Source organism: Lepisosteus oculatus, chromosome 2, assembly GCF_040954835.1.
Source record: "Lepisosteus oculatus isolate fLepOcu1 chromosome 2, fLepOcu1.hap2, whole genome shotgun sequence".
NCBI classification, from domain to species: domain Eukaryota; kingdom Metazoa; phylum Chordata; class Actinopteri; order Semionotiformes; family Lepisosteidae; genus Lepisosteus; species Lepisosteus oculatus.
The window spans coordinates 7,821,494-7,843,678 of NC_090697.1; the positions used below are offsets into that span (position 1 = coordinate 7,821,494).

The 22,185-nt window shown below is 43.3% G+C and overlaps 1 protein-coding gene across 3 annotated transcripts in view; it reads right to left on the minus strand.

Moving 5' to 3' along the window:
- ankrd6b (ankyrin repeat domain 6b) overlaps positions 1-22,185 on the minus strand; it is a 54,440-nt gene that overhangs the window by 30,995 nt on the left and 1,260 nt on the right. Inside the window, exon 2 of one of the 3 annotated variants that reach the window (XM_015352958.2) lies at positions 2,953-3,011. The exons of 1 other annotated variant lie outside the window; for it this stretch is intronic. The gene's annotated coding sequence lies outside the window, so the exon portion shown is untranslated. Of the gene's footprint in view, positions 1-2,952; positions 3,236-22,185 lie in introns of those variants that run through there. One more of the 3 variants, XM_015352942.2, reaches the window with a different exon arrangement.

Below are 22,185 nucleotides of genomic sequence, written 5' to 3' on the forward strand. Positions count from 1 at the left end.
GCTTTGTTGAGACCTTTGCATTTCAGTCTTTAGAAATGAGATGAAACCACAATATTTTCTTTCCTCGATGTTCTGAAACATGTAATGAGAGCAGATGCTGTCCCTCTGAATAATCACTGCTGTGCAGAACTGGAGTTTCTGTTTATTGTTTCAAGGTGATAAACACAGAAAATGTATTGCTCTAGCAAAGCAAGAAAGAGAACAAAAGGCAGTTTTATTGTAGCTATTCATTGGCATTCTGAAAACCCCTCAAAGCAGTAAAAATGTTTCAGAACAGCCTTTTGAGAGCATATTATACTCTACCACCCTCAAATTCTTACTAATGCAGTCAAAAGAAATAGTTCTCTAGTTCAGTTCTTTAAGTATTTTAATATACTTAAATACAAAAGTAAACTGAAAGTACATTATTTAGATATGATAAACACATCATTAATAAAGGAATAATCTCCTCATTATATCAGAATTAAACTATTCTCAGCTTCTAAATCCTTCTTATAGACCAGCCTGCCTCAACTATTCTAAGAGAGAAAACCACAACATCATACATACAGTACTGTCTGTATTCACGTGTGGATATAATTGCACAAGGCTCACTTTACCAGACTGTGTGCGTTTAATGAGCAGCTTGTAAGTAACAACCCATTAAGGACCACAATTCCACATGACACACCTGCTACCTCCTCTACCCCTAAATAACTGAATTTCCTTCAATACATTCCCTCAGGAGCGTCTTGGGTTTTATGAACAGTGAATGAGATACACTTGTAAATTGATTACAGTGCAATTTGTGGACTAAAAAAAATCAGGAATTCCCTGATGAATATTCTCAACATCTGCAAATATAGTAGAAATTTCTGCTTCATGCACAGCCATACATGCATATAAACACCATCACCCTCTCCAACTATTTAAGAGCTGCTTTGCTGTGATGTCTTGGTGAAATGGTCAAGTTGCAAATGTGAGAGCTATGAAGCCCATGCTTTCATATTCATTTGCACTTCATTCTTTCCAGGGCCTCTTCAAGCAGGTAATTTAGATTTGTGGTAATCTGGTGAAACCACACAAGTCTTTTCCAAAAATAATCCCAGTGAGTAGCTCACTAGTGTAAGCACTAACAATAGCTTGCAATTTGAAAATGATCACACTTGCACCTGACTGAGGATTTGGATAATACATAAGATGAAATGTATAAATCTGTTTTAAAACTAACATGAAAGCAGATTGGAACTTCAGCTACAGTAACACATGGCAGGCTAATGCAGTCTAATAGATTACAAAGTGAGAAGCATAATGAGCAGGAATAAATCTGTCACTCTGATTTTCTGAAATCTGATCTGCTTGTACCATAATCCCAGAAAGATTTCTGTTTGTTTTAGGTTAACTGGCTTTTGTAGACAAGGAACTTGAAAAACTCTTCAACTGTAACCTCAGAGAGTCACTTAAGAAACCTTATAAAAAAACATAAGCATAAGAATACTCTTTAAATTGAATAACTAGAACGTAATTATAAAGATTGCTAAACAGTAGTTACTTTGTCTTTGTCCTATTCAATTTATTTGTGCACTTTAAAAGTAATTCTTTGTAATTTCACCTGTGTATTGAATACAAGAGCAGAACAACAGCCTTTCTTTCTTAAAGATGTATTTTCCTGTTTAGCTGTCTGCATGATTCTCTTCAATGGGGTTTAGCATATCAGGAACACAACCTAGTGAAATACAAAAGCAATGAAACAATGACTTTTGTCATTAAATACTATGCTCCATAACTCCTACAGATAATACATTCCACAGCTCTCCCTTTTCATTTCAATTTTCATATCACTTAAATGTAAATCTCTCCAAAAAATCTGGAAACTCACACGTTTATTTAAAGGCAAGAAATAAGCTTTCTATCAGACTTAAATTTTACTGCCCTAGAGGAGATTTCCTGCTCATTATTTATTATTTGCTCTCACCACCATAATTTCTGTTACCCTGTAATTGAATCTGAGAAGGTCTTACTCACATTCCAGGGAAAAGGTACATTTACCCTTTTATTTCTTACGTCTACTTACTGTAAACACTGTAAACAACTAAATGTAAACACCAGAGCTAAAAGTTCTTCTGGCCGAAATCTTTTTTTAGTTACAGTATATTTCAAGAGTTTTAAATGTTTTAGTTGAAAAATACACATCCAGTATGCATATTATTAAAGGCAGTTTTTGGTTACATTGCAATATTTCCATACTGTGCTTTTAGATGTTTAATTCTTTCTGCATATGAAAATAAAAAAAAACAAATCTTCACAAACACTCGATGACAGTATCATGAAGTTTACATTTCATATACTGACCTACATATAGTCCTGTGATGGACTGGTGTCCCATTCAGCCACAGTTCTGCCCTGTGCCCTCTGTTTTGTGGGATTGGCTCCAGAACCATAGGAGAATAACTTACCAGGAATAACTGCCTTCCTGATACTCAATGAATGGACCTACATCTAGGATGGCTGAGTCAAAACCAGCCACATTTTAGATGATTATCACATTTCAACTAACTTTACCCTCAGCGTTGATAAACCTGAAGACTCATGAACGTGGGCTAACTCTGGTGGCGAAGGAAGCACTGAGCGCAGCCCTGGCACTTTATGTTGGATGAGCTATGGAGACTGCTAGCAGTTTTAAAAGTGCAGTATTAAATTGCAGTCTCTGTCTACTATGATAATACTGTAGCTTGTTTGAAGCTTGTTAGGCAACACCCCTTTTGCAATTCCTAAGACGAACACCAAATTAGACCTGGCTCTAAAAGTGTCCCCCATTCCTGTGCTATACTGCACGTGAATGGATAATCACAGAACCTCGCAATTGGGTATCGACTCATGAGACTAGCCATGCTTTATTAAGCCTGTTACACGGCTGTAAAATCCTATAATGCAGAGTAAAAACAGAGCGCAAAAGGGTACAAGGGTACTTACGGTGACAGGACCCAGAAAAGTTGATCCTTTCAGCCAGCAATGTCGTGTAGCAGGAACATCTGTACAAACGCAAGGGTGAGCGCAGAGTGCCAGCGAGCGAGTAAGACGACGTACACGGACAGCTGGAGACAACAACACCCCCTCAGTATTCACCCGTAGCAAAACACTTCCAATTTACATGTCTATAGCCACATCCCCAGGCTCTGTCAGCGGAATGAATGGCAGTGGAGAGAGCTCTCAGCCGGGCCTGTGTCTGACTGCTCCTGTGTGCTGCTGGGGAGAAGGGCTGGGTGGGGGGTGGGAGGGATTTTAGCCCTGGTGCTTGGCTAGGCACCTTGGGAATGTTTATATTCTCTGGTACTCAATCAGTGTGACTTAGGAATTCTCTTTCAGTTGCTGTCTAACCACAGTCAACCTTCTCTGAATGGTTTAAGACTTAATCTTCTTTTCATTTGAGGCTTTTCAGAGCTCCCCAGAGCCTAGCTCGTGTATTAAGCCAGCACAAAATGACCAGTCGGAGAACAAAACCACTACTTTTAATTTTAAAACATAAAATCTTTCAGTAGCACATTTTCAGTTCTTTTTATTCCTTTTGAACCCCGAAAAAGTGGCGCTGTTGTTTTTTCAAATGGAAGGGCCCATGCACTTTCATCGTTCGGTTCACTCAGTGTGCTGTAAGGAACGCCTCTGCGAGAGGCTTTGTTCAGGAGCGCCCTGGGGGTCAGGTGAAAACCATGGGTCGTGCTGTTTGGAAGACCACCACCATGTATTTGTGACCTCAGGGAGGGACAGTGCCTCCCTGGAATAGAAACAGATGAACATGCCTAAAGTTTGTACTTCTTTGTACTTCTACTTTGTACATAGTTTAACGACATGGGTACGTCTCTCAGAAAACACAGCACATCAAAAATTACACCACTTGTTTGCTGCACAACTGAAAGTCTTGTGGTCATCGTGGAATAAAGTATTTACTTGTGCGTCAATGCTGGAGATCAGTATTTAAGCAATTCCATGCTACATGTAGAATAGTTGTTGAAATAGGCGTAGTAGTAGGTATACAGTATATGAGTAGTGGAAAAGGAGCATTTTAATGAAATCACTTAAGACTGCACCCGAGAATGGAAAAGGCATATAATAAAAATGGGGAACATTTTATCTTTGACTTTATGAAGTTACTGGTATTTAATTTTATTACAATGGTCAAAAAAGCTAGCATTCGCAGTTCTCAGAACCTAAAGAAGTAGGGTCGCCTGGTTAAAAATCGGCGCAGCCTGGGCAAACAAAAGAAAAAAAGAGGAGTTTTTCAGAGCTCCAGCTGATTAAATCACACCTGAGGTCAGCCCTGGCACAATACAGAGCAGAGCGGTTGTTCAACTCATCCAATTAAGCCAATAAAGGGAAGATTACAATTGGTAAATGCTGAGGTGGGACAAAAACCTGGAGACACACAGGCTGTCCAGGACCAAGATGGGACATCATTACTTTAGATGGGGTGGTGTGGTGGTTTTGTGGCTAAGGATCTGCACCTGATGGTTGATGGTTTGTATCCCGCGGCCGGCAGAGGAATCCTACTCTGTTGGGCCCCTGAGCAAGGCCCTTTTTTTTTTTTTTTTTTTTTAAATTAAAACAAATCATAAGGAGCAAGGCCCTTTACCCCAACTGCTCCAGGGGTGCCGTATAAATGGCTGACCCTGCGCTCTGACCCCAAGCTTCTCTCCCTGTCTGTGTCTCTCATGGAGAGCAAGCTGGGGTATGTGAAAAGACAAATTTTGCAAAAAATGCAAACCATTGTATATGGCTAATAAAGTGATCTATACAGTCTCAGTGGACTGGCCACCATGAGTATCAATCATGCAATGAGTCGGTGACTGTCACATGAAGGTGAAATTGATGATCTTGCCTCCTGAAATCTTGAACGTTTTTTTTTTAATTTCCATCTTGCCCAAGCGTACCTCCCTTGTTATTTAGTGCACTTATTTGCTTACTTAATTAGATATTCCTACAATTCCTTTCAATGCAGGTTTCAATGCAGTAATCTGTAAGTTCTGATTTGCTATAATTTTGAAGTAACAGAGATCCTGTTTATTGTTATTTATTTTAATTAATCTTCCCATTTTTAGACTTTCAAAGTTAACATACTTGTTATCTTTGTAAACTTTGTGCTTCATATTCTTAGTTGTAACTTATTATGTGGTCTTTAAAGCTGGTTAATGTTTTCTAGTTATATAAATCACTTATTTAATTGTTATAAATAGTAAAATACGGTCGTGTGGGGAGTAGATGATAAAAGTAGTGAATGCACAAATCGGCATTTGGAGGGGCCCCTTTCTGAGATTTTGCCTAGGGCCCCCAAAATGCAAGAGCAGGTCCTGCAACCTCCCCACAAAAATCTACCTCCAAACATTTGGAAGCGCAATCCAACACATGGCTCTATACAGCTGTGAGGTGTGGAGTCCAATCACACTAAACGGATCAAACACCCTGTGGAAGCCCTGTACCGGTATTCTCCATGTGCAGAGAATTGCCACTGCTTTTCGATATACAGAAGAGAATAATACAATATTGGATACACCTCAACAACAGTGACCAACACTACCACCACAAGGCCCTGCTGACCCAAACGTTGAGCCCCGAGAAGAGCCAGCTCAGCCAGCTGGTCCTGTGGTCCACCGACACCAACCAGCCTCAGAATATCACAGCTACAACAACACGACTCAAAGTCAACCCAATAACAGCACAAGCCAAAGAGCACTACCTTACCCATCGGGCCACACGCAAACACAACGAAAAGCATAAAGCTATAGGACCCTAAAACGGCAATAATACACAATAGCTGAGCATCTAACCAGGGTAAGAGACAGCAAACAGAAATGGACGCTAACATAGCACCGAATCAGTGACACAGTCTGGCCATAGAAACTGAGCAGACCCGTTTGTCCAGAGAGAACAGGCTGTGCACCCACTTGCACCATCTGCAAACTGACAGATGATCATATTTTGCGGAAAAACAAACACTATAAATACAAAAAAGCTATAAATGCACTACAGGAAATGCTGAGGCAGAAGGGGCTACTTGGTGACAAGACTTATGTGTTCACACAACATGTACATTTTTTAGGCAACATGGGGATGCAAATACTGTAAAAAGGCAACCAAAATCTTAGAATATACAGTTAAAAACACAGAATTGAAATCAAAGGATGTTATGTTAAAACTGTATAACACACTAGTAATGCCTTACATCAGAATTGTGGTCATCGCATTGTAGAAAAGATATTGCAGCCATGGAATCAGTCCAGGGAAGATAAGATCACTTTATTGGCTATATACAATACAATTTCTTGTATTAGGAATTTGTCTTTTTGCATACCCCAGCTTACTCTCCATGAGACACAGAGGCCGGGAGAGAGAAGCTTGGGGTCAGAGTGCAGGGTCAGTCATTTATACAACACCCCTGGAGCAGTTGGGGTTAAGGGCCTTGCTCAGGAGCCCAACGGAGTAGGATTCCTCTGGCGGCTGTGGGATTAAAACTGGCAACCTTCCAGCCACAGGCACAGATCCTTAGCCACAAAACCACCCCATCTAAAGTAAGGACGTCCCATCCTGGTCCTGGACAGCCTGTGTATCCCAGGTTTTTATCCCACCTCAGCATTTTCCAATTGTAATCTTCCCTTTATTGCTTTAATTGGATGAGTTGAACAACTTCTTACAGCTTTTCAGGTGCTGCTACTTTAAAGAGACCTTGAGAACCCAGAGCAGCTCTGGTCCTCTAGGACCAGGATTGGACACCCCTGCAGGAAGTGGAGGCCTTTTAAATCAACTGAACACAGATCCTGAGCCACAGTGCCACAGCTCCACCCACACAGTGAGTAACCAGGTGCAATCTGGGGTTGAAAGGAGGGTCCTACACTGACAGGGTGAAGAAACACTCTTCAGTCTTGAACAGTATTCAAAATCCACAAAGGCAATGAAAAAGTCAACCCAGAGGATTTCTTCAGAGACTACACCGGAGTGCATCTGTGGGAGTATGTGACAAGCTACCCAGCATGTTTCTGAAGATGATAGCCAGGCTGCTTTCACAAAACAGCTGGAAGAGATCCTCAATTCACTATGAACTACTAAACAGGCCAGATGGGCAAAATTAACATTTAGGCATTTAGGCGTATCTGATCCACAGTATAAATGATCTATGAATTTAATACTCCCAAGTGTATTAAGTTTAACCTTTAGAGAGACTTGGAGCCTTTCCTGAGAACATAATTAAATCACTCAAAAACAGATATAAAGCCGTTAACTACCACAGGATAACAGGACTTGCCTGGACAGGATTCACAAACACTTCCTCACAGAAGAACGAGCCATTACGAAGGGAAAGACGTCAGTCGCTGTTTATCACCAGCTGATACGGCTTTTCCTCCTAACTGCTTGGGCACAGATAAATGTTATCAAATCAAGATAAACCCAGGTGTCTAGCCCTGCATGTTGCATTTCCTCATCAGGAGCATTCAAAGTATACAAAAGGCAGTCTAACAGGGTTCACACAAACATTTCTGAAGCTTACAAAGGTAAAGAAAGAGCAGCAACAGATCCAGTAAATGCTTTTTTGTTAATTTCTATCAATCCGCTGTCTACCCGCTTCTTTCAACTCAGGGTCAAGGCAAGCAAGTGCACAAGGTAGGGCACGCCCTGGATGGGACACCAGTCCATCACAGGGGAGACACACACAGCAATCACACCAAGACCAATTAACTACCAGTGTGGTTTCGGACTGTGGGAGGATTTAAGGGCACCCAGAGGAAAATCACACGGACATGAGGAGAACATACAAACTCCACACAGACAGCACCCCAGGGCTGTAATTGAACCCAGGGCCCCAGCACTGCTAACCACTGTGCCATGCTGCCCCTTAGTTAAATTGCTTCCCTCAAAATATATACTCAATACTCTGACCTTTGGCGAAACGCACAATGTCTCCTGTTCTTGCCATGCCTTGTGGTATCCTGCCCAGCCATGTTCTGTACAGCTGGTTTATCACAAACGGGAGTGTCGGTGGTGAGTTTCTGATTGGAGTGCATATCTTCAGTCATGGAAGAAGTACCTGACTGAATATAGTGAATCTACAGCAAGTGCAAGAGCCAGCTATGTTTCTTTGTTATTGAGAATAATCAGAATAATCTCAGACACCTGCTTTCCCCCACCACCCAGATGATAAAGCCTTACAGCCTTGTAAAATGACCTGTCTCATCACGTCTGTGCGAAACCTTTCTGGAGGTTTTGACAGTGAAGTTTGCTCATATCTGGCACCACACTCTTACCTCTTCACATGCCTCTGCAGCACTGCCTCCTTCTGTGGCTGACTCTACCGGTTCTCTTATCACACTTCACACAGACTGCACCTGCATGTCTTACTGGTATCACACCTCCAGCTTGTTTTATTTCACTCCTGCTTCTCTGCCTTCAGCCCCCTGTGTTTGACCCAACAAATAACCTCTTGTACAGCACTAGGCATTTTGAAAACAGTAGCAACAAACTAATATGGCTTTAACTCATCTGCATATTTTTCAGACAATAGCTAATTTGCCATTGCTTACCAAAATATAGGAATATACAAGTACAAGTGCAAGTACATTTGTAATTTATTTCAATCAGGCTTTGCACAATTACACAGGACTCGAACTGCTCTTTTTACAGTGGCTAATAATCTCCTCACAGCATCTGAAGTGTTAGATTAACTCCCTCAGATATCAGCGATGCACTTGATACTGTGAATAATGACATTACACATACTCAGTTGGATGATTTGTTTGGCTCCTGTTTACTGCCTTTAAATGGTTTTAATCTTATCTTATTAGCCGATTGCAAACATTTAATTTCTCTTGGTGGTTTTAGTTCTGAGGTTGGACTTGTTACATCAGGTGTTCCACAGGGCTCAATACTGGGACCCCTGCTTTTCAATGTTTCCTCAACTTCTAAATACTAAACTTACATAGACGGAACTCATATTTCCATGTGGATAAAACTTACATCTATTTTCACACTTAACCAGACACCGAAGTACTTGTTTTAAGTACTAAGTACCGTATTAAGTACTGATTACACTTCTGTCACAGTATATACAGTAGTAAGATCTTAGACAACATTTCTGTATCTTAATTAAGACTTGAGGTCATGTGATTAGGTTCTTTCCATTAGTTATGTACTAGATAACTTGTTACCTTGTACTAGTCAACCTTGTTAACTGATGGCACCTTGAGCTTGAGGTCCAAAATGAAGAATGATTTTATCCTGGCTTGATTTTGAAACACTGCAGGATTTTGTACAAACTTTATTTTTCCAGATTGGAAATATTACCGGGCTACATCCTGTCTGCATCAATAACTGGAAAACTGGTTCAAATGATAGTATGTTCAAGGATTGATAACTGTAACCCTCTAAACTTCACCTAGCAAGTTACAACATGCAGCATTCAGTAGCCCGAATCCTCTACAGACAGGTGAGCTCATCACCCCTGCCCCCTTGCTTCCTGCCAGTGCTCGAGTTGATTTAAAAGGCCTCCACTTCCTGCAGGGGTGTCCAATCCTGGTCCTAGAGGACCAGAGCTGCTCTGGGTTCTCAAGGTCTCTTTAAAGTAGCAGCACCTGAAAAGCTGTAAGAAGTTGTTCAACTCATCCAGTTAAAGCAATGAAGGGAAGATTACAATTGGTAAATGCTGAGGTGGGACGAAAACCTGGAGACACACAGGCTGTCCAGGACCAGGATGGGACGTCCTTACTTTACATGGTATAGCTGCCCAGTGTGATCTATGAACTCCTCTCCACCCGACCTCGGCTCAGCTGATTCCAGTCTGTTTGTTCCAGCTGCTTGTCTACGTGTCTGCACTCTGTGCTTTTTCTGTTGCTCTGTCCCCAAGCCCTGCAACACCAACCCCAAAAGAAATTAGGGACTCAGCCACAATGCGTGCTTTTAAATCTGTCGCGAAGGCCTACTATTTTAGAAAGGTTTATATGACTACTTCTGTATTTGATTTGTTTCCTTGCCTTTGTAATTTGATTTTGTGCTTCTCATCTATCGCAAAAAGGGATTTGGGGTAATTACTTTTAAAAGATTCTATATAACATGAACATTTGGTGCACCTGACATAGAAAGATCCAACAATAAAATACTTATTTTCATGACAAATATTTCCCAATGGCCCTTTTTTTTTCTGTGAGCGTGAAGTTGGGGGTTAGGAGGTGGTCTGTTAAATAGAACAGAAACTTTTAATCTGATTTTAATGCAACCGTCATAGTGGTCTTGATGTGTCAATTGTACTGACGCTTTACTCTAGAGTGCAACTCTGTCTCCTGACATTATTTATTGGTATGGGACTCAGGTCCACAGTGAGGGAAGGCAGTGGAGGCAGTGGAGGCTTGGAGTGCTGTTATGGACGTGATCAGATCCTTATTGCGCTGTACTTCCATTACAGCTTTCTGTATTCATTGAAGCGAGGGAGTAGCACTGTCACAGGGGAGAGACTGGGGTCACAGGGGAGGGACAGGGGTCACAGGGGAGGAACTGGGGTCACAGGGGAGGAACTGGGGTCACAGGGGAGGGACTGGGGTCACAGGGGAGGGACTGGGGGTCACAGGGGAGGGACAGGGGTCACAGGGGTCACAGGGGAGGGACTGGGGTCACAGAGGATGGACAGGGGAGGGACTGGGGTCACAGGGGAGGGACTGGGGTCACAGGGGAGGGACTGGGGTCACAGGGGAGGGACTGGGGAGGGACTGGGGTCACAGGGGAGAGACTGGGGTCACAGGGGAGGGACTGGGAGGGGACTGGGGTCACAGGGGAGGGACTGGGAGGGGACTGGGGTGTGGCATTGTTTGCTCTGTCCTTGCAATATCTGAAATGAATGCAAGTTCATAAAGAGTACTTCTCTGTCTGTTACACACAGTTACCACACTTATCAAGGAAAGTGGAATTTTAGTCTAATTATATTGCATGAATACTGTTACCTAATTAGAATGAAGTTCCTGAAGACATGAACTGCTGTTGTATATTAGCAAAAGCCAACAGTTCCCTATTAGCACATTAAGGCAGCAAGCAGCTTTCTCAACCTCAAATACGGGGCATGACTCAGAGAATGTGCACATGGAAATTAGACCAGCAAGCAGATATTTTTGTAAGTATATATTTCAACCTCTTATCTTTGATTGTGGAATACACCCTTCAATAATATTTGATACAATCCCATGAAATCATCTCCTGAGGTTTAAATGGCAGTCTGGTGCATCAAAGGTGTACAGAGAGCTGTTCCCTCCCACTAACGGTACAATACGCCACACTGGTAACAAAGGGTTTTCAACACAGCACTACGATTCACTTGCAGACAGAAAGAGCGTCTTCCAGTGATAACAGCTGGAGGCCATTTCCAACAGCAACACAGGAAATCAGATCTTAACTAATATAGGGAAACTGGGAGGAGGACTGATAGAAAGACATTTCTTGTACCATCAAAAAATAACCTGGTCTTCCATCACAAATGTGTTTACAGCAGTGCTGCTACTGCTCTGTGCAACTAGAACCCTCTGTAATGTCTGTCACCTTGTTTAGTATCTGCCACTATTAGGAAGCTGTCATTCACCCAGCCCCTTCCCATCTGTCTTTCCTTCCCACAACGCACCTCGGCGGGCCTCTGGCAACATCACAGGACCCCAGGGAGCTGCAGCAGTTGGCAGTGCTCTTTGTCCGAAGAGCAGAGGCCACATCTGCTGCTGTCCCATCGGAACACACCCGCACTACTCACCCATGTCCAATTTATCAAAAAGAAAAGGTGACCTCCGTGCTCTCTGACATCTTCTTCACAGGCCCCATCATTCATCTCACAACTATCGTGCTAGAAGAAGCTGAGGCCAGTGACTTGGCCAGAGTCAACATTTGGAACAGCAGTTTTTGGACATTGCAATATCTCGCTTCTTTTTTAAATGTGTGTATTGGGAAAGAGTTGGGTTATTTTCACTTTCCGTGGGCAGAATATACATGATGAACAGTTACATTCCTTATTAAAATTCCTTGTATTCCTATACTGTAGCACGTTTCACCCTGGAGGATCCCAAAGTGTTTTACACATAACAGGACTTCATTTCACCCACCTCCGACATGGGTGACGCACGCGAAGACTCACAAAAGCTCAAGCAGGAAAGCAATCGGATTTATCATCAAACATTCTGTTCAAGACTGAGAAGAGCATAATTCCTGCAAAGTCTCTGGTGCGTGTCCAAGTATTAAACAAAAACACAGTTACTTTTCTTAATACCATCAAGGCTTTACAGACACTGAAAAGAAACTTTAAAAGGCTTTATTTTCTTTCACTCCTACACTAGACATAAAGCTCTGCCATTTGGAAGACCTTTGGCCTCTGGGATAATGAAGTCCCAGTATATGGTCTAGAGTGAGGCTGTCCATCCATAAATAGAGCAGAGTGCACAGGGAGCACCTACTGTATGTGCCTGATTCCTGTGCTCAACACATTTTGCCTTAACATGTTGGCAGATGTGAAGATTTGCTGCCTTTGTTTGCACAGCACTACAATTCTCTAAAGCGGCGTACAGGCATAGCGGTGTTTTACAAAAATAGTTTCTGCACCAAAAAAACTAAAGAATCCGCATTGATCACACACCACTCAAGTCATTCAGTGTCCCCTTCTATTTTTAATTAATAATTCATTACGTTAGCTCACAGACCGTGCAGCCTGTTAATAATTCACCTGGGTCTCAACAAATCTATTGTTCCAACAAAACTTTCACAACCGTATTTGCCTACCCAAACAGGGCCAACACATTGTTATGAGCAAAGTGTTTCGTTGCAGATCATGCATGCAACGACATTCCAAACGCGTTCTTCTGAATTCAATATATCTCCTCTCATTTCCAGACGGCATTTTAGACATAAAGTGTGCGCTGATTAATATATTCTCTGGGAAGCACTCTGAGGCATGCAGTGGTATTTTTAACTAGAACCAATTTAAAAAAGCAAAAAACTGTAAATCTAGCGTTCAGGAGGCTACGCCCCAATTCTTTTGATCGTATCCTCAAGCAATACTGCAATCTGTTTCTATACCCTGCTGGGGAGCCAGAGAAATGTACCTTCTGGACACTGTTCTGTAACTTCTGAAAGGTATTTGACTAGCACCTAAGGTTTAGAGCAGTGAGTACGTGAGAGAATGTAACTGAAAACAGTTATCAGTTCTCACTGGCATTTCTCTCATTTTTCTAGTGTTCCAGATGAAGGAATGACCATGAGTTCCACGTTTGTATCATGCCACCCCCTATGACCATCAGACAACAAGAAATAAAGTGTCACACACATTTGTAGCACGTACATTTCCAAGTAAGCAGAACCCATTTAGTGCCATATACTGAACTGAAAAAAATAATATTCCATACATTGCAAAAATGAATAAATATAGGCTGTCATACGAGTGATCTTTATAAATTTCAGACTATAAATGTCAGCCTCATAAAAATATTTCAAAGTGTAAAGTCACAGGAGAACGTGAGACTAAAACAAAGAAAAAAGATTCTTGCCTAAATATTCACTTTCACCGCACTCTTAAAGGTTCTGCATGTTTAATGACAAGCTCAGACAGCTGCAGGCTAACCAGTTAATACAGCAGTGTAAAATTGAAAAGGACGGGTAATATGACAGTATTTTATTCTAAGAGAAATAAAGTGATGGAAAACAAAACATTACCAAAAGAAACACGTTCCAACATAGACTTCGTTAGCAAGAAGGAAGGAAGAGTGTGTATGGCAAGACAAGCAGTCTGTAAGTTTACACAGGCAGGACTTAGGCCTCTTCGGGACAAGCGGACAGAAACATCACCTCTCAGACCGCACCAGGACTCAGTCAGCCAAGCCAAGCACCTGCATAACACCTATCCCACTGTCACACTGTCCTGTCAGCCCTTGTCTGTATTCCCACCGTAGACCTGGAGAACGATATCTCGCTCCTCTGTATACCTGTCTATGGCAGGAATGACAAATCAACTCGAACTTGAACTTGATGTAGGTCCAAAGACTTTTAAACACAAGACTCTTTTATTTGAGTCGCGATAATAAAACTGCTCTGTTAAGCCTGTTTGTTTGTCTCTGTCCACAAACCCCATCCTTTGCTGTATTAAAAAAAAGCATTTTCATTGCTGAGAGCCACCCCCCGTACTGATCTACACAGTCTAGAAACATTTTTTAAAATATTCACATCAAACAAATTATATTCCATTCTTGTCTTTGATTATGCTGTACTGTACACAGTATATGAAATGTTACAGGACCCATTTAGTTGTGAATTGTGCACAGATACCTTTATGCACAGATACTAATGGGTGGAGGGAACTGAACACTGTTAGTTCCACAGGAGTAAGAGTCTAGTAGCTTCTGTCACACAATATAGTGGAGAAAAACAATTAATTTCCGTCCATTAACAAGCAGTAACCAGCAGAGCAGGAAACAAGCTAACCTCCAGCGCAAGGACAATGTTGATGTAATCTCAATACCTGCCGGTGAAAGAAGACTGTGCTCCCCAGTGACACTCACAGTGAATAATCAGGAAATACCAAATTCATGGCTCTCCATTATTATTAACTTCTGCAAGCAGCGACACGGTAGTGTGTTTTTAAAGTAGGAACTTTAATTTATTAAATTACTGCCTTTGCAAGGCAACTTCAATGGAAAACATTTACTCAACTACAAAAAATGAAAAAAGAAACAGTACTATTAAATTATTTCTAGCAACAAAGTAGGATTTAAACAAAGACAGCTCATTTAAATATGCATGAGTAGTAAAAATGCTATGAAGTAACACTGCTTTGATGGTTTCAAGCAATTAAAACACATTTTATGGAAAACACAAATAGAAATCCTTAAGAAGACTGCTCTCACCAGCCAGCACAAACTAAAGCACCTGTGACACAGGGTGAAGGTGGGGGTCCTGACTCACTGAGGCCAGGCAGGTCAGGGTGGGAACCTGAGGCCAGAGAGGATGGGACAGCCACATGCGTACTGTAAACCTCTGCCCCTCCCCCTGAGTCCCAAGAGTCAACAACGTCCCTGACAGTTCCCAACTATCCCAGCATGCTCTCCTGGGGCTGACATCACCTGCCCCACTGCCTGTCTGCTCGGTGCCCCATCACTGCCTGATGGGGGCGCTACAATATGTACTGGTACTGGTCTAAAATACGTCAGCAGTGTTGTTTCTCAAATGCCTATGTTAAGACTGAAAGAGATGACCAAACAAGCTGGCAAAAAAAAAAATTGTTCCGTGTGCAACATTTTTCATGAGAAATTCCGGCAGCTGTGAACCTCACACGCAGAAAGCAAGCGGTTCAAGCATGAAAATGTGTTTTACAAACACATTATGCGGGCAAAGCTACTGAGAACCTCTCCTCACCCCCAGCCCTGCCCGTCTCTCCCCCCTCTCTGCCTGCCAGGGAGTGCCACTCCAAACAAAGGCTCACGCTGGAGGGGTGACTCCGATCCGTCATGATAGAGCAGAGGCCCTCCCCGCGCCCTCTCAAGTTCCTCCAAGAACAGCGAAGCAGCGTTTCAGGTAAAAGGGATGACTAATGGGAAAGGGAGGCCAGCACAGGTCCAGGAAATGACTGAAGCCAGAGAGCGGCAAGATTTATGACAAGGGCTGCCAAACGGATAATGTTACCGGAATCCAGCAAATTACAGCTTCTGGACGAGACGGAGAAAAACAAAGTGTCCCTCTTTTAGGAGGTGGGCATGTGTGGGGCACTGCCCCGGGGCGGACAGCTGGGTGAGGAAGCCAGGCTGGCAGGGGAAGGACACAGGGTTTCCTCCTGGACGTTTCTGACAGTAAACGTGTCGCTTTTAAGAGCCAGCTGCTCGCATGTGACCGTTGACGAGAGAGCACACATCTGTCCCTGCCCCGTGTCAAACATGCTGGGGAATCAGTCCAATAGTGAGGTTATCTGACCCACCAGTTACCGTAGCTCTAATTTCAGTCCAAACGAACTCTGAGATTAGTGATACTGAAAACACCTCATACCTGACGGAAATGCGGGGCTGATCGGGCTTGAGAATTCCTTTATTATTTTTGAAATCATGCAGATAGCTGATACGGCACATTTACGTACTGCATGTCCAGCGTGCATGCTCCCCGCCCGGATGGTTTTAAAAAAGGAATTACATTTCATAACACTGGGACACGAGTTAAGCGCCAACAGGTCATGATGCGTCTGCAAATACAGAACTAAAAATCTTTCACAGTACAGTTCATGAGGCGGGAAGGAAGGCAAAAATGTCGCTGTGCAGATAAGTATTAGTCTAAAATATACCTGGTTTGGTGGCATTCACATTAAATGTTGCATAATTTCAAAGAACCTTTTTTTTACCCATTTATGGGGAATATGTTGATCAATTTAGTGATGACACTTATACACAATACTATAAAATAAACTCATTAAAACAATTTATTGATATGCAATGCAACCCAGTCAATGTGTGTAAGAGGACACCAGGCAGCTACCTGTCCTGTTAACCAGCTGTTCCTCCTGAAGGACAACCCACAAAAAAAATTATACTTCGATTTCAAATCATTTTTACTGCTAAAGTGTTTTAAGGACCTAAAATGGGTTTCCCCCAAAGGATTTATTGCGTTTTGCAGTGTGTTCTTAAACAGCAGCCATGAGCTAACATCTTGTGAGATAAAGGTATGATGGGGAAAAGAGGGTAAGAAAAGCGACCTGGCTGTGATTGGGCACTACTTTCATTAAAACACGGTACAGTGAGCACTAAAGCATTTGTAAAGTGTCCGGGGATCAGACGTTAATGGAAAGATAGCCCCTTTGATGCAGCAGGTTGAGAATACTGTACTGGCACTTGCCTAAGGGGATTTCTGGCCTTGTTTTCTTCAAAATCCAGAAGGCGTGCTAATGAATCTGCCATTACTATAACATCTGACAGAGACCCGAGTGTTTCAACCACAGGGCATGGGCAGATCATCTTTCAATAAAAAAAGCTCAGACTACCTTAACCTGTTTCTCACACAATTGACCTATTCAATCTCCATTTACTCAGCGAATTCACCTCACACACGATTTTCTATTGTTAGGGCTGGAACTATCCAACTCTGTGTGCTTTAAGTTCTCCTGACTGTTACACTGCGGTGTGCTGGGACATTTACAGTAGGTATAAATGAGTAGTGGTGAGTAAGAACAGTTGGCAGTGTGCGCCTCAAGAATCCACTAAAAGAAAACATTGGAAACTTTCATCATGTTGCTCCTGTGGATCAGCGGTCAACAAAAAGAGTGAAACAATGGAAATCCATCACCAAAAAAAAACCATAAAACCACTGGAAAGGTGTGAAACGCCTCAGGCAAATTCACTATAGTAAACACTTGTGTGGGATGCCAGTTTATTGCAGGGCTCACATACAGTAGTAACAAACACACACACACTCACACCAGAAGCCAGTCAACTCACTAGTCTGTCCTTGGACTACGGGAGGAAACGGGAGCAGCCGGAGGAAACCCATGCGAACGTGGGGAGAACATGCAAACTCCAGGTATTGAACCCAGGGCCCTGCAATGTTAACCACAGCCCCACCATGTTGCCAATAGAGTATTCATGTAGCACCATCATTTTATTACACCTTTTCTGTTCTGAGTTGAAATAACCAACAGTCAGACCAGCGAGTATGCAATGGTGTAGTCTAAAGTTACTGTTACTGAAATCCAGTTTGCACAAAAACAAATCCTGACTACAGTATCTCTTCAGTATTCTTCAGATTGTTATTGGATTGACAATAAACTACAGTGAGGTATTCAATATATATACAGTACCTTGACACACCCATCCCTTCTTCTGCACACACAGTTTGTTCCAGGAACTTGGGTTTGAAACACAAGTTTGCTCTTGAGAATGTGGTTGATGATGTTAACAGAGGCAATAATGTCACTGACAAGGTGGAAAAACGGAGTCTTGCAAATATCAGCACGTCACATATTGTGTCTGATATACCGTATCTCGTCAGGTAGACATAGAGTACACAACGGAATGACCAGCTGTCTTAAAATAGGATGTTTAAAAGAATATAAGAGAATATGCAACAAACACCACATATCATGCTTTTATTCTTTAGAATTTGACTTTTTCTCTTTGGAATCAAACTTAAACACCCTGCTTTTCCACACTGCTACATGTTAAAGCACTATACATTTAATGATGTTTTCATAGATCATGAGGTCGGACAAGTACCAGCATTAGGGAGAGCTACATGCAGTTGTGGTTAGTGCTTAGAGACACCAAACAGTAAGCTACCAGATATTTAGGGTTAGATATTTAAAAATAAGTGTATCAAGAATGGCATTAAATGCCATTATGTTGTGATATTTGTAAGAAATATTTATTGGTTTCCAACTTGTCATTCCAACCGCATCTTTATATTGAAAAAAACTACATTAAACCAATGTAAAAATAAGGAAAGGATTATTTGTTTCTTTATTTATACTTCATATACAGTATCTGGTATTATCTATACTGATGGAAAAAAGAAATGCAACACCTCCTGCTCCACACTCTGGCCCTCCCGTCTGCGTGGAACAGGCTGAAGAGTGACTCATCCGTGAAGAGGACCTGATGCCACTGCTGACGAGTCCATCAGCCCCTCTGTGTGGCCCAAGCCTGTCAGGTGTGACGTCTAGGAGGTGTGAGCAGAGGGCCTCTGACAGGTCACCTTGCTCTCAGGCCAGCAGCATGGAGCCTCACTGTCCTGTCACTGAGGCGGGCATTGTGCCTGCTTGCAGTTTCAGCAGCAGTACGGGTGGCAGATCTGAACCGATCTCTCAGAGGGACCAGTCTGACGTGTCGGTCCTGCTCTGGTGTGGTCACTCGAGGGCGACCGGATCATGGACTCTCTGCAGTCGGGACACAGTGGAGCGGCTCACTCCATAGTGTCTGGCACCGCTGGCACATGTCAGGCCTGCCTGCAGCATGCCGATGGCCCTCTCCCTTGCTTCTGGTGACATTCCAGGCATTATGGAATGCATAGAAAACTGTGGCCTTTTTCTTGCAGTGACCTAACCTTTGAAGGTTTTAAAGGTGACCTGATCAGGCATTGGTCCACCTGGACCTCGTTGGGTAAAAGTGCACCTAACGGGTTTTCGTGTGATTGGCAAGTTGCAATGCCTCACTGCACAAGCTGTATTGCTGGTCAGAGGGCTTAAAACAAATTGACAACTTTTTGTGAAAGTACACAAGTTATACTATAGTTTTCTCATTCCAGAAGATGTTGCGTTTCTTTTTCCCATCAGTATATATTGTATACAGTGGTAGTAGTACCCTAGAAGTTTTAATACATAAAACATCACAAGAATACTTAACGTAGGACAGGTATGCCTCATAATCTGATACCAGGTAATTCCGTATTTTTAACAAAGCCTGCACCAAGGCGATACTGAAATCACTCTGGGCTTTAAAGATGATCTGCCGAAGATATGATCCAGAAATCTGACAGACATTAACCTTGTTTTTGTCATGTGCAGAACAATACAGTGTAACAGGGAATACAGGGAATACAGTGAATACGAAACAGGTTTCCCACCCATCGGGGAGAGAAAACTGTCACTATAAACCTGGCAGGAGGCTCCAGAGCTTTAACGGCAAGATCAAAGGCTAATAACCAGGCTTCCAGCAACTTCTCCTCCCAACACCGCCACAGCCTGACTGCTGCTCTGAGCCAGCGCTCAGCCAGGAGGCACGGCTACTGTGCCACATCAAGGGCAGGCTCGCTAGGAACAATTACAGCGAGTGTACTGAAAGGCCTGTGGAGTATTTTAGTGACAGTAAACAACCTGCTGGAGAGAGGACGAGGAGGCCAGGACTCCTGAGGAGTGAGGAGTGACCAGGGGGCAGCTGCGGAGGGGGAGGAGGGGAGACGGAGGGAGAGAAGGGGATCCAGTACGGGATTTATGGTGTTTCAGGAGAGGAAGTGACAGCAGGAGTGATTGCGAATTACTGCCAGTGGAGCCTGACTGACCTTGGCTGTCGTCATCCTTCCCTGATTTTTTTAATAAACTTCATTAGGCCTTTCCAGCGCTGCTCAGTGGCTACTGTTTGAATTATTACCGTTGAGCCCACCTGAGGCCGAAAGGGCAGTGTAGCAGAGGAGTGGAAAAGTCTCTGGACTCCTGACTGGCAGGGTGTGGCTTCGGGTCCCTGTTGTGGACAGTGCTGCTGTACCTAGACTGAGGTCCTTTACCCCAGTAGCTCCAGTCTGCCTGACTACAGCACATGGAGGGATAGTGGAGGATGCTGAGGGGCTCGGCGATGAACTGCTGACTCATCCAGGCTGGGAGGTACTGTAGGAGCTCTTTGCTCATTTAACACCCTGGGAAGCAGGATAAGCTCTGAGCTGTTGTGGCTTGAGTCAGCTGTACCTCCACAATGACAAAACCGCAACAGGCCTCTCTTCCACTGCGTGATCTGCTCTTACAGCGTCTTTATTCGATTATCACTGAGTTCACTGATTATCCCTTGGGGAACCATTAATGTACAGTATGAGTAACACAATAAGTTTCATATTGAGCTACTGTACTAACTGAACCTAAAATTTCTAAACATTAGTATTTTTCCTTATTTAAAATCTATAACCTTTCATTTTTAATTAGCAGGTTGTAATATTATATTATCACAACACCACTGTCTCTGGGAATAATATGCCAATCAAATTTTAAAATCATTCTTTGTAATCCTGTCTTTTATTACTGAAGACTTAAAGACTGTGCTAAATCTTTGGGAACCTCTGTCAAATTTACCTGCTGCTGTTTATCAAGATTAATCAAGTTAAGTAAAAACTAGTTCAAATACTGTACATACCTTTCATTCTTGAGAAGCACTATTATGCTAGAATACACTATTTACTGTACAATATTACACAACACTAAAATGTCAAGCAGAGTTTCTATAGGGCACTGACACTGTAAAACTCCTGTGCGTGGATGTACTCCAGTTAGGTGAATCACAAATACAGTTTCTAAATCCAGAGCCCTAATTATATCATTCAAAAGAAAAGACCAACTTGAACCGGGTACAAGAAGATAAGCCATCTGCCTGATTCGCTGCAGTGCAGATACGAGATGAAGTATTTTACAAAGATTCTGATGCTGTACTTGAACATACAGTAGGCATGCCTGTTAAAGGTTGCACTGGCTGAGCCCGTGCAAGACCAGGCGCAATGACTCTGCGGACTAAGATGCGCTTGCATGTGTGTCAGGTGGCAGTGCCCGAACAAGACCAGGCGCAATGACTCTGCGGACTAAGATGCGCTTGCATGTGTGTCAGGCGGCAGTGGCCGTACAAGACCAGGCGCAATGACTCTGCGGACTAAGATGCGCTTGCATGTGTGTCAGGCGGCAGTGGCCGTACAAGACCAGGCGTAATGTCTCTGCGGACTAAGATGCGCTTGCATGTGTGTCAGGTGGCAGTGGCCGTACAAGACCAGGCGCAATGACTCTGCGGACTAAGATGCGCTTGCATGTGTGTCAGGCGGCAGTGGCCGTACAAGACCAGGCGCAATGACTCTGCGGACTAAGATGCGCTTGCATGTGTGTCAGGCGGCAGTGGCCGTACAAGACCAGGCGCAATGACTCTGCGGACTAAGATGCGCTTGCATGTGTGTCAGGCGGCAGTGGCCGTACAAGACCAGGCGCAATGACTCTGCGGACTAAGATGCGCTTGCATGTGTGTCAGGTGGCAGTGGCCGTACACGACCAGGCGCAATGACTCTGCGGACTAAGATGCGCTTGCATGTGTGTCAGGTGGCAGTGGCCGTACACGACCAGGCGCAATGACTCTGCGGACTAAGATGCGCTTGCATGTGTGTCAGGTGGCAGTGGCCGTACAAGACCAGGCGCAATGACTCTGCGGACTAAGATGCGCTTGCATGTGTGTCAGGCGGCAGTGGCCGTACAAGACCAGGCGCAATGACTCTGCGGACTAAGATGCGCTTGCATGTGTGTCAGGCGGCAGTGGCCGTACAAGACCAGGCGCAATGACTCTGCGGACTAAGATGCGCTTGCATGTGTGTCAGGTGGCAGTGGCCGTACACGACCAGGCGCAATGACTCTGCGGACTAAGATGCGCTTGCATGTGTGTCAGGTGGCAGTGGCCGTACAAGACCAGGCGCAATGACTCTGCGGACTAAGATGCGCTTGCATGTGTGTCAGGC